Source organism: Mobula birostris, chromosome 5 (assembly GCF_030028105.1).
Source record: "Mobula birostris isolate sMobBir1 chromosome 5, sMobBir1.hap1, whole genome shotgun sequence".
Taxonomy (NCBI): domain Eukaryota; kingdom Metazoa; phylum Chordata; class Chondrichthyes; order Myliobatiformes; family Myliobatidae; genus Mobula; species Mobula birostris.
In genome coordinates this window covers 93,032,424-93,046,349 of record NC_092374.1, presented here as the reverse complement: position 1 = coordinate 93,046,349, position 13,926 = coordinate 93,032,424, and the positions used below count along the sequence as shown (strand labels likewise).

General features: G+C 48.7%; 1 pseudogene; it reads right to left on the bottom strand.

Moving 5' to 3' along the window:
* Nucleotides 1-7,734: 7,734 nt before the first annotated feature.
* Nucleotides 7,735-13,926, bottom strand: part of LOC140197885 (P2Y purinoceptor 3-like) — a 40,866-nt pseudogene continuing 34,674 nt past the window's right edge.

The window sequence follows — 13,926 nt, the reverse complement described above, 5'->3', positions numbered from 1 at the left end:
GAAAGAGGGAGGGGTGAAATTACCTCTTGTTGAAGAAAGGGATGCCAATACCATTAACTCGGAGGCTACCCAGACAGAATATGAGGTGTTGCTCCTCCAACCTGACTTTGGCAGTAGAGGAGGCCATAGACCAACATGTTGGATGGGAACAGGTGGCCGTCGAGAAATCCTGCCTTTCTCCAATTTTCTGACTGACTTTCTCAGTGATCATGTTAACTCCATGTTCCACCGATGCTATACTCGTCTGAGAGGACCTGTCCTGGGCACAGCACATTGATACAATCATTGCGCCAGTACCTTGCTTTTCTTAGACGATTTGGCACTATAACAAACTTCTATTTCTGTGATGACGTGAAGTGGCAAATAGATTTCCCTGCAGATATATGTGAACTGATGTAATTTAGAAAGACAATACCAATGTAGGATTTTGACTATGAATGTTAGGGCACCAGGGAGTCAAGTGCAACAGAGGGACAGAGAAGTACAAGTGCACCGTTTTCTGAAAGTGGCATCACAACTAGCTGGGGTGGCAGGGTGGAGATACATCTCTACCAAAGGAGGTGTAAGGCACTCCTTCCCTCCACTACCCTGTAGGTGACCTCCCCCACTTGCTTTGCCTGCTCCCCTGCCCCCCCGCCACCAATCAGGGTCACGTGAAGCCACAGGAGCAGGTGGTGGACGGTCGTATGAGCAGCCGGTGCAGATCACAAGTCCTGGTTATGCAACCACTGATGCCAGGCAATCTCTGAAGAGTATTGATAATGGCTGGGGTCACCTGTCATGCCCAGAAGGCAATGGCAAGCCACTTCTGTAGAATTTGCCAAGAACAATCATGGTCATGGAAAGACCATGATCACCCACGCCATAATGATGATGGTGGTGCGAAAAGGAGTTTAGCTTCCTGGCCTTTATCAGCCAAGGCACTACATATAGGAGTTGGGACATTATGTCACGTTGTATAAGTACTAAATGTGGAGTACAATGTAGTTTCTGTCACCCTGTTATGAGAAACATGGTTAAACTGGAGAGATTGTACCAGGACCAGAGGGTCTGGGTTATAGGGGGAGGTCGGCCACGCTAGACCTTCATTCCTTGGAACGTAGGGGTATGAGTGATGACCTTATGGAAATGCTTAAAATTCTGAGAGGCATAGATAAGGTGTATGCTAACAGTCTTCCCCAGGGTAGGGGAGACCAAAACTAGGGGGCATAGATTTAGGTTGGGTGGGGGAAATTTTTAAAGGGATTTAACGGGCAACCTTTCCCTGCAGAGGGTGATGAGTATATGGAACATGAAATGATTGAGGCAGTATAATAGCATTATTTAAGAAGTGCTTGCATAGGTACATGGAGGGACAGGGCTTGGAGGGATATGGATTAAATGCTGGAAACTGGACTAGCTGGGCACAGGGCATCGTGGTCATCCTTGACTCATTGGACCAAAGGGCCTGTATCCTTCCTATATTCCTCCACGTCTCTATGTACAATACAAAGTGTCCTGGCTGGTTGCTGTACAGTCTGGTGCGGGCAATTCAAACGTGCAAGAACGTGAGAAGCTACAGAGAGTGGTGGGCTCTGACGCATCCCTCCCCACCGTCGCTAGTATCTACAGGCCATGCTACCTAAAGAACGCAATATCCATCATCAAAAATCACACCATCCAGGCCACGCCGTCTTCTCGCAGCTACCACCAGGCAGGAAGAACAGAAGCCTGAAGTGTCACACCCCCAGGCTCAGAAACAGCGACTTCCCTTCAACCATTATGTTCTTGGACCATCCTACACAATCCTAATCACTACCTCCCTACAGCAACACTATGACCACTCTGATTGCTTTGCACTACAATTGATTTTGTTTTCTTATTGTTTTAATTGTCTTATTTATTGTATTATTGTTTGATGCATGTTTTTATTGTGAAGCAACACACACACACAATGCTGGAGGAGCTCAGCAGGCCAAGCAGTATCTGTGGAAAAGAGTAAACAGTCAATGTTTTGGGCCGAGACCCTTCATCAGGACTGGAAAGGAAGGGGAGAAGTCAGACTAAGAAAGTCGGGAGAGGGGAGGAAGTACAAGGTGGTAGGTGATGGGTGAAACTGGAAGAGGGGGAGGGATGAAGTAAAGAGCTGGGAAAATGTTTGGTGAAAGAGATAAAGGTCTGGAGAAGGGGGAATCTGATATGAGAGGGCAGACGAGCATAGGGAAAAAGAAAAGGGGAGGAGCACCAGGGGGAGGTGATGGAGGAGATAAGGTGAGACAGGGAAAAGGGAACAGGGAATGGTGAAGGAGAAGAGGGTGGGGGAGGGGACCAATTACCAGAAGTTCTAGAAATTGATGTTCATGCCATCAGGTTGGAAGCTACCTAGCCATTCTTGCAAATGCAGCTTATATGATCCTATATGGCTGCGATGCTGCTGCAAGTAAGTCTTTCATTGCACCTGTGCGTAGATGGAATTGTGCAGATGACAGTAAACATGACTTTGGCCTGGAGGTGTAAAAATCTTTGATACTTAATCTGACTGGTTATACATATTAGAAATGACTTGAATAATACCGATACATTGGCTTTGCTCCTTTGCTCTCTCTGCAATTTTTTGTATATGGACACCGGAAATACGCTCGATGTCCCAAGTGCAGGCTGTGGAGTGATATCGTCCTTCAAACCAGCAACAAGAGACAGTAGGGAAATTGAAGGAAATCTCTGGGGGCATAGTGTCATAGATTCACAGAGTCATACAACATAGAAACGATGTCTTCCAGTCCAGCTTGTCAAGAACATAGTACGTAGAATATATACTCAGTGGCCAATTTACTAGATACTTCCCGTATCTAATGAAGTGGACACTGAGTGAATGTCTGTGGTCTTCTGCTGCTGTAGCCCATCTAATTCGAGGTTTGGTGTGATGTGCGTTCTGCACACCACTATTGTAATGTGGTTATTTGAGTTACTGTCACCTTCCTGTCAGCTTGAACCAGTCTGGCCGTTCTCCTCTGACCTCTCTCATTAACAAGGCATTTTTGCCCACAGAACTGCTGCTCACTGGATGTTTTTTAGTTATTTGCATCATCCTCTGTCAATTCTAGGGACTGTTGTGCATGAAAATTCCAGGAAATCAACAGTTTATGAGATACTCAAAGCACCCCAATCTGGCACCAACAATCATTCCACAGTCAAAGTCACTTAGATCACATTTCTTCCCCATTCTGATGTTTGCTCTGAATAACAGAACCACGTGACCATGTCTGTATGCATTGTGTTTCTGCCACGTGATTGGCTGATTAGATATTTGGATTATTGAACAGGTGTATCTAATAAAGTGGCCACAGTGTGTAGGACAGAACAGGCCCTTCAGCCTACAATTTTGTACCAACCTTTTAATCTACTCTAACATCAAGCTAACCCTTCCCTCCCTCATAGCCATCCATTTTTCTCTCATCCATGTGCCTATCTACGAGTCCCTTAAATGTCCCTAATGTACCTGCCCCTACTGTCACCCTGGCAGTGCATTCCATGCACCTGCCAGTCCACGTAAACACAAGTTCCCTAACTAAACTAGTGCTTATTTGCCTATGTTTGGCCCCTATCCCTCTAAATCTTTCCTTCTTCATTCACCTGGTTAAATGTCTTTTAAATATTGTAACTGTAGTCGACCCTACAAATTCCTCTGGCAGCTACTTCCACGTGCCCACCAGCCTTCAGAAAATGTTTGCCCTCTCGCATTATGACCTCTAGCTTTGGACTCCCGTAACCTCAGAGTAAGACCATGATCTTACAATTTGACTTAATGGGCTGAATGGCCTCCTTCTGCCTCATAATAAGCAAGTACTGGACGTTCAGCTGGCACATAGCCTTACAGTTGTTCAGGACGTTGGTAAGGCCAAGTGTGGATTACCATGTACAGTTCTGGTAGCCCTGCTGTTGGGAGGCAGTCCATCAGACTGCCTGAGTTCTTCCAGGACTTTGTGTGGGTTTCAGGTCCAAAACATTCCGAACATACTCCTTTTGTTAGTGTACGCAGGAAAGAATTGCAAGGACGTTACCGGAACTGGAGGGTTTGACTCATAAGGAGAGGCTGCATAGATAGGGACCTTTTTCCCTGGGCGTAGGAGGCTGAGTGGTGACCTTGTAGAGATTTATCATCTGATTCTTATACAAACCTATAAATGCTCATGGAGTCAAACTCAACATCATGTTTTTTGTCAAATACACTCATACACAGATATATTGGGCTGAGAGTTCCAAAATCCATCCACGATGAAGATACGGCTATTCTATTGCCAAGTCAGTGCAGTTTGTCAGACTTTAAGAGCACCGAGTGACAACAGGAAGTGACATCAGCATTGACCAGCTGACCTTGACCCGTTTCATAAGTATGTTAAATAATCTTAGCTACATAGTGTTCAGTTGACACATCTACATTTTTTGCTTGGTCACGGAAAGACTGGTCCGAAAAAAAAACAAGTTACTTTTCTACCATTGGTCTTATTTTCTCTTTTGCAGGGGGGTTGCCATGGCAACGTACCTTCCTTTGATCTTTGGATCACATCCAACCCAGTAAGTTCTTGTTCTCTGGCTGATGTTCACTTTGTAATGCAATATCTTAAGGTTAATGGGACTTCAATGACCAATTTTTATTGTTTATCTTGGATAATGTTAATATACATCCTCAGCAAAGGCTGGTGTGGGGATATTATTAACCTATGTGGCTATTAAACAGGCCACTCGTCCCCACATGCTCATTCCTGGCTCTCTCCAATCAACTCGACCTCCCTTAGTCAACTCTCCCCAAAGCCCTTGTAAAGCTTTCCCTTAAGTTCTTTGTCCAAACCTATCTAGAAAGTTCCTATCAATTTTCCTTCCACCGCCCTTCCCAGCAGAGTGTCCAAGGTCCACTTGGACACTAAAGTCAGTCAAACACTCGTCTACATTCCCACCACTGAGGACGTCTGGTAGCGTGGTGGTTAGCACAGCACTTTACAGTACAGGCGGCTGGGGTTCGATTCCCACCACTGTCTGTAAGGAGTTTGTACGTTCTCCCTGTGACCGCGTGGGTTTCCTCCGGGTCCTCCGGTTTCCTCCCACAGTCCAAAGACTTACTGGTTGGTAGGTTAATTCGTCATGGAAAATTGTCCCCTGATTAGGCTCAGATTAAACCAGGGGTTGTTGGGCAGCGTGGGGCGAAGGGTTGGAAGAGCCTATTCTGCGCTGCATCTCAATAAATAAATAAATAAATAAATGGACAAACAAATAAATAAATACAGAAATCTTGAAGAGGTAGTGCCTCAAGAAGGTGGCATCCATCAGGAAGGACCTCGTCATTGGGCACATGCCCTCTTCATGTTGCTGCCATTGGAGACGGACACTCAACGTTTTAGAAGGAGCACCTCCAGCTTCCAATCTGCGCCTTGTAAGGCATGAAAATGCCCAACACAGGCCTCTCATGGTCTGAGTCAACGTTCCCTCCCCTCCCTCCTCCAGCAGATTTCTGAACAGATCATGAACACGACCTCATTATTTTGCTCCCATTTTGCAGTATTTATTTTATTTTTTATATTTCTCTTTGTAATTTATGTTAATTTTTTATGTACAGTATTGCACTGAACAGCGGCTGCAAAACAATAAATTTTCACGACATATGTCGGTGATAAAGACCTGATTCTGATCCTGATCTCGACCTATCTTTCACCTACTTACATTTTATGACCCCCCCCCCCACCCTGTCAGTTCCCCACACCAGATCCTATCCCTCAGCCACACACCAGAGCGCATGGCAGTTTACCCACCGGCCCTGTACATTGTTGGGATGTGGGAGAACAGGAGCACCCATGCAGTCACAGGAAGAAGGCACAGACTCCACACATACTCACAGGCGGAGCGGAGGTCGGGATCGAACCTGGGGTCACTGGAGCTGCAATGCAGCCGTGCTTAGATGTGCATTGGAGGGCGGAGGAACTAGAGGAACCAGTTTCTCAGGGAATCATGATGGCTGGAGGGAAATGGAGGACCCTACTTCCTCAGAGAAGCAAAGGATGTTGTACGCTCTCCTGAAGAATCCATGCTGGTCCCATCCTCTTGGAATCACAGCCGGTTCCCACAACGATCCATATCAATCCATGGTCTCCAACCCGTCCAACCTCCAGTCTTAGGTGGAAGGAAGATTCCTTTGACTAAATCCTGGGAAACATCTACAGCATCTTCTTCGGTCCCCACAACCTCTGCACCCCCACCCCCATATCCTTCACTCCATCCTAGGTACCAGCCAGAGGCTCAGTCAGTCTTGGCCAGTCAAGTAGCCACAGTTATTGCCCTTGCTGTGGGTGAGCAGTAGAATTTGCGGGCGTTGATGGGAACATGGGGGAGACCTAGTTATGAGAAAAGTTAGTGGAGAGGGGGAGGAGATTGTGCTATGAGCCAACGTAGATTCAGTGGGCCGAATGAGCACTTTCTGTGGACAAGTGGAACCTAAGTTTGCAAGTTTGACCCTGAGCTTAGTTTTGGGTCCATAACCATCTCTGTCCCTTCTCAGCTGCTAAACCCCTTTCCCATGGCCTCCTTCCAGACCTGACTCCGGCTGGTCCCTGTAAGGACAGGAGCAGGAGTAGGCCAATCAGCCCCTCAAGCCTGGACCACCATTCAATGCGGCTGACTGATTTGTGGGTTTGCGACAGCTATAAGTTCGGGGTTCGATTCCCGCCGCCACTATCTATAAGGTGTTTGTACGTTCTCCCCTTGACTGCACGGGTTTCTCCGGATGCTCCGGTTTCCTCCCGCATTCCAAAGCCATGTAGGTTAGGGTTAGAGAGTTGTGGGCACGCCTTGTTTGCATGGCGACACTTGTGGGCTGCCCCCAGCACATCCTCGCAGATTTGAATGGACACAAATGATGCATCTTACTGTATGTTTCAACGTACTCATGATAGATAAAGCTAATCTTAACCTTAGTCTTAGAATGGTTGAAGGGAAGTAGCCGTTCTTGAGCCTGGTCCTTGCAGGCAGGGGTGGTAGCCTGCTGGCTGTGGGGTTTTATTTATCTATTTATTGAGATACAGGCGGAATAGACCTTTCCGGCCCTTCAAGCCCTGCCACCAACAATTCCCCGATTTAACCCTAGTCTAATCATGGGACAATTGACAATGACCAATTAACCTACCGATGGGTAGGTCTTTGGACTGTGGGAGGAAACCAGGGCACCCGGAGGAAACCTGTGGGGAGAACATACAAACTACTTAAGGTCAGGAGTGGGAATTGAACCCAGGTCACCTGTACTGTAAAGCATTGGGTTAGGCACTGTGCTACCCTGGCATTCATGGTATTAAACTCTTGTCTTCTAAAGTCCTCCATTCTCCAAAAAGCTCTCTCCCTGTGCCTTGAGAAAACACAGTGACCCGATATCCCCAGGGGAGTCTTCAGTGGTGGAAGCTGGATCAAGGCAGTGTTTGATAGATTCTTGATAAGGAAGGGTTACCGTGGTGACAATCAGATTAGCCCAGTTCTTATTAAATGTCAGTCTAAGTGACCTACTGCTCCTGTTAAACAGCCTCTCCTCATGGACTCCCTTTGCACTTCCCATTGCCTCAGTAAAGCAGCCAATATTCATTCCTCTCCAGTCCTTTATCTTTCCCAACAACCTGGCTTCACCTCTCACCTTCTAGCTAGCCTCCTGCCCCTCCCTCCACCTTTTTATTCTGGCATCTTCCCCCTTCCTTTCCAGTCCTGAAGAAGTGTCTTGGCCCTCAACGTTGACTCCTTATTCATTTCCAAGATGCTGCCTGGCTGCTGAGTTTTTCCAGCATTTTGTGTGTGTTACTTAATGTAATTGAAGACCCCACCCACCCTGGACATTTTCTCTTCTCTTCTCTCCCGTTGGGCAGGAGATGCAAAAACCTGAAAGCACTACAACTAGGCTCAAGGACAACTTGTGTCCCACCATTATAAGACTCCTGAACAGACCTCTTGTATGATAGGATGGACTCTTGACCTCACAATCTACTTTGTTCTGACCTTGCACCTTATAACTGCACTTTCTCTGTGGCTGTTACATTTTATTCTGCACTCTTTTATTTTATTTTCTCCTTGTACTACCTCAGCATACTGATGTGATGAGCTGCTCTTTATTTTGTTTTATTGAGATACAGCATGGAACAGGCCCTTTGGGCCCTCTGAGCCGTGCTAGCCAGCAATCCCAGCCTAACCATGGGGCAATTCACAATCAACTAACCTATCAACCGGTACGTCTTTGGACTGTAGGACGAAACCAGAGTACCTGGAGGAAACCCACGTGGTCATGGGGAGCACATACAAACTCCTCGCAGGTAGTGATGGGAAAAGAACCCAGGTCTCCTGTACTATAGACCACCTGTACTGTAGACCTTGCTGCCCTTAACTGTATGGATGGCATGCAAAGCAAAACTTTTCACTGTACCTCAGTACACATGACATAATAAACCAATTTACACCCGCTGTTCCGTATTCGATGATATTTGGAGTCAACATATTTAAAATTGTTGGAGAGAATTCTTTCTCTTACTCCCTAGAAACACTGCAGAAAATGGGCTGGTCATGGGTTCAATCCTACACAGGTTTGATGATGTGTTCATCGAGTCACAGAGTCATAGATCTATACAACGAGCCCTCCAGCCCAACTGATCCTTGTGGACCAAGGTGTCCGCCTGAGCCAGTCCCATTTGCCCGCGTTTTATCCATGGACCCATCCAAATGGGTTTGATGCATTGTAATTGTCCCTCAATCACGTCTTCTGGTATCTCACCACCCACAGGTCCTGGTCTTCCCCCTCACCTGAAACCATGCTCTCCAGTTTTAAACTCCCCTGCACTGGGGGAAAGAATGTGACTGCTCATGTATCCACGCCCTCTCATGGACTTAGGCCTATTGTGCACATTATGACTATCCTTAGACTTTAGATGAATCCCTCATTCAGCAGTTGGTCCACACTCCAATTTTTTTTTATATATATATTGGAAATATTTACAATACTTAACAATCGGGTAGATAATGTTAAAGTAATATCACATAATCCTTAATGTCCTTACCAATCAAGAACCTATCTCTCTCTGCCTTAAATACACCCGATGACTTGGCCTCTGCAGGTGTCCGTTGCAACAAATCTCTCAGAATTCTTACCCCCTGACTGAAGAAATTCCTCCTCATCTCGGCTCTAAGGCCTTCAAAGAGGACTGCAACCTTGTAGGGTTTGGAGTCTTCCATGCCTCAATGACCCAGAGAGCTGTGTTGGCTGGAGTCAGGGTCTTGTGCTTTGGCTCTTGGTAGGGTCACCCATGCCAGACAGGTCAAAGGGTAGAGGTCTGATGAAGAGTGGTCCATCGGTCCTCCAGGTTTGGGGGTTCAGCTCAGGGTCAACAACCCTGACTGGTAAAACAAAATTGTTATGGAAACAGCAATGAAGAATCCTTCTACATCTGACTGTGATGGTATTCCTGAGTCTCCACCTGACTGACAGTAGTGAAAACCAAGAGGAAGCTACTGACGTGATGAAGGAAGCCCTGAACACTGCCAGAGATGGAGGACCTTCATTGCTGCCCTAAATGCCAGTAGCATAATGGGTAGTAAGTCAGATCTAGGGGACATCTCTTTATTATGTGTCCTTGGATCCTGGTCTCTCCTACTGATGGAAATGTTCTCTTCATGTCCCACTCGTCCAATGGGCACTGTTTGTTCAGTAATGAGAACACTTTGAGGTCTAACCCAAACAGAGAAGGTCATGAATTCATAGAATTAAACAGTGTGGAAACAGACACTTCGGCCCAACTTGTCCATGCTAGCCAAGTTGTCTGCCTGACCTGGTTCCACTTGTTTGCATTTAGCCCATATTAGGCAGGGGTTCCCAACTCCCCCTCAGGAAAAGGACCATGATCATCCACGCTATTAAGGCCCCTCATGATTTTATGAACCTCATGCCTCAGCCTCCTGCCTGCCTGGGGAAAACAGTGCCAGACTCTCCTCTGTTTCAGGTAGTTACTCCAGAGCTGAGTCAGGCGGACAAGCCTTAGCTGCAATGCCTTCCACGTCAGAGTCAGCCCATTGAGTCTGTTCCCTCATTCAATCACAGCTGACTTGTTCTTAACCCCATTCTCCCACCTTCTCCCCGTAACCCTTCACCCACCTTACCAATCAAGAACCTATCACTCTCTGCCTTAAATATACCCAATGACTTGGCCTCCACAGCGGTTTGTGGCAACGTATCCCACAGATTCACCACAATCTGGTTGAAGAAATTCCTCCTCATCTCATTTCTAAGGGGGCATCACGTTTTTCTACATCCTTGAATCCTGGGCTCTCCTACTGATCAAAATGTCTTCTCCAGGTCCACTCTACCCAGGCCTTTCAGTATCTGGGATGTTTCTGCACTCCACCCAGACTTGGGTCCTTGTCGAAGCGGGAGGTGAAAACCCAGCAGGGTTTGAGGAGATGGAATAGCATACATCAAATAATCCACACTTCACATTTCTATTTATATAATATTTAGATTGTGTAAGGTTATTTTTTATAATACATTTTCCCTTCAGAAGGTTAATGATTAGATCTCCCACAGGGTAAGCATTTCAGAAATCAAAATCGACAGAGTCCTGTTGAGCAGGCTTCTATCTGCTTCAGGGTTAGGTGAGCACCACATGTCCCAAGTCTGGTACTGGTCACCACCCCCCACCCACCCCGTACTGAAGGTGACTCAGTCTATGGGCAAGTGGGTTCAGGTGTGAGCCAACCAACTTGGCGATAAACAACTAGAGGCCGATAAAACTTAAGCTTCATATTTCCCTGGGCTGAATCCGAGACAGTCCGTGAGCCAGGAGTCCAAGGCTTTGTTGGCGCTCCTTCTCTCTCTTTATCTGAGTGACTTCAGAGACTCGTCCACGAGGGGGTGCTGACGCTGCCTGAAGACACGGCGTTTGGAGTGAGGGAAGGGGCTGAGGATCCGTCTGTCTTCTCGGGATAGCGGGGCTCTCTTGAGAGTCAGGGCAGGAATGGAGTGCGGGGGTCCGCAGAGGGCAGATCAGCCGTTTGCCACTTGTGGAAGCCTGTCTCCATGCCCCAACACCACCAGCTCATGTGGTTGTCCAGGAAATGGCAGTGAACAAAACGATTCCTAATCTTTAAATAATGGCTTCATTTCACCGAGACGCACTCCAGCAGTGAGAAGCTCCTCGACGCTCTGGAAAGCCATCGGCTGTGGATTCGGGTAGGGTTAGTGGGAGACAGTGTGTGGGTGGGGGGGCAAATCGGATGTCACAGGTATAACCCCACTGGAGAGGCTGCTTCCTCCTGTGCCCCAGTGAGACCCTGGCAGTCCGCCCAGGGTGCCAGCTAAACAGTGGCAGAGTTTGTCAGTTCCACAAGAGTCACATTTCCATGTGGGCTATGACGAGGAAGGCATTGGGCCGTGAGTGGGGCGGGCAGGGAACGGGATGGGGTGAGTGGGAGATGGGAATAGTGGCGTTGGGGGGGGATAGTAGTGAGTGGGGGGAATGGTGCTGTGTGGTGGGGAATAAATGGCAGTGAGGGGCAGGGACAGGATGGCAGTGAGGGGCGAGGTAAAGGATGGCAGTGAGGGGCGAGGTAAAGGATGGCAGTGAGGGGCAGAGGACAGGATGGCAGTGAGGGGCAGGGACAGGATGGCAGTGAGGGGCTGAGGACAGGATGGCAGTGAGGGGCAGGGACAGGATGGCAGTGAGGGGCAGAGGACAGGGTGGCAGTGAGGGGCGAGGTAAAGAATGGCAGTGAGGGGCAGGGTAAAGGATGGCAGTGAGGGGCAGAGGATAGAATGGCACTGAGGAGCGAGGTAAAGGATGGTGGTGAGGGGTGAGGTAAAGGATGGCGGTGGAGGGGGTGGTAGGGTGATGGTGACAGAGGATGGTGGTGAGAGGAGCAGCTGGCGGTAATCACCCAGGATGGAGCTGACCGTCCACAGGAGGGGAAGGGGTAGGGGACACGGAGGGGGGTGGTCGTGAGGGGAACAGGTGCCCACTGCCGTCCCTCACAAAAAGGCTGGGCTCAGGCCGGTGACGTCATGTGGTTGAAGGGCTTGAAGATGTTCCACGAAGACTTGGAGTCGTCATCCTTCTTGGGCTTCAGACAGTTCTGGGGCCACTTGTCCTTGGTGAGGAAGTAGAGCAGGGCATTGAGCCAAGCATTGAAACTGGCCAGTGGCCTGGTGACCTTGTAGCAGATGGTGACCACCCGCTTGGTGGAACAGGCCACGTTGGGCACTGCCTTGTTGATGAGGAAGATGGTCTTGGTGACGTGGAAGGGCAGGAAGCAGAGGGCAAAGAGCAGGGTGATAGTGAGAATGGTCTTGATGGACTTGCGCCTCTTGTCCAGGGCCGGCACCGCTGACTTGAACTGCTGGTTGTTGATGGTCTTGAAGATGGTCTTTATCACGCGAGAGTAGCACCAGGCAATGATGGAGAAGGGCAGGAAGAAGCCCACCGAGTGCAGGATGATCCCATAGGGGACATAGTGCGGGTACTCGGTGTCCAGGGCATCGTCCCAGCAGTGGGTGACGTTGTTGGAGGTGGCCGTCTTGGCAAAGTGGAAGATGGGGCTGGTGAGGGCCAACACCACCAGCCACACCAGCACGCACACCACCCTGACGGTCTTCTTGGTCTCCATGGTGATGGTCTTCATGGGGTGGCAGATGCCCAGGTAGCGGTGGAAGCTGATGCAGGTGAGAAAGAAGATGCTGCAATAGAGGTTAAAGTAAAAGAGGAAACGGACCAGGCGGCAGGTGAAGGCGCCAAAAACCCAGACGTCGTGCATGATGTAGCTGGCGATGAGAAACGGCAGTGACAGGCCGTACATGAAGTCCGTCAAGGCCAGGTTAAACATGTAGATCAGGGAGCAGTTCCACTCCTTCCGCCTCTTCAGGATGCTGCATATGATGATGGAGTTGAGGGCCAGGCTGAGGACGCACGTGTAGGTGTAACACACGGGCAGGAAGACATACTTGTAGGACTCGTCGTTGTTACAGGAGTTGGAGGTGCCGTGGTGGGGGTCTTGGCCCGACCCATTTTCAACCGGCGGGCTTGTGACATTCTCGTACATTTTCTAGGTGTGGCCGCTGGTGGTAAGCATCGCCCAGCGGGTGATGGCGGGTGTCGATGGCACCTGTGAGGAGAGAGGAGAGAGGGGAGAGGTCAGAAGGGGTGTTTCCACCATTTACCCCTTTCCAGGACACTGTGGCAGAGGAGGGAACTCGGCAACCGATGGGGTTAAGCCAACAAACACTGAGGCACCACTGACTGGATCACCTTCCGAATCAAAGGGGGTGATGAATCTGCATGTAGGGGGCAGATTGAAAATCTGCCTGAGTGGTGCCATAACAACAACCTCTTACTCAATGTCAACAAGACCAAGGAGCTGATTATAGACTTCAGGAGAGGGAAACCAGAGGTCCATGAGCCAGTCCTCATCGGAGTATCTGAGGTGGAGAAGGTTAGCCATTTTAAATTCCTACGTGTTATTAATTCAGAGGACCTGTCCTGGGCCTAGCACGTAAGTGCAATTGTGAAGAAAGCACAGCAGAGGCTCTACTTCCTTAGGAGTTTGTGGAGATTTGGCATGACGTCTAAAACTCTGACCAACTTCTATAGATGTGTGGCCGGAGGGTATATTGACTGGCTGCATCACAGCCTGGTGTGGAAACACCACTGCCCTTGAACAGAAAATATTACAAAAATTTGTGGTCATGGCCCGGTTCAGCAGGGATAAAGGCCTCACCGCCATTGAGCACATCTACATGAAACGCTGTGGCAGGAAAGCAGCATCCATCATCAGGGACCCCCACCGCCCAGGACATGCTCTCGTCTCGCTGCTGCCATCAGGCAGAAGGTCACATTACCAGGTTCAGGAACAGTTACTACCCCTCAACCACCAGGCTCTTGAACCAAAGGG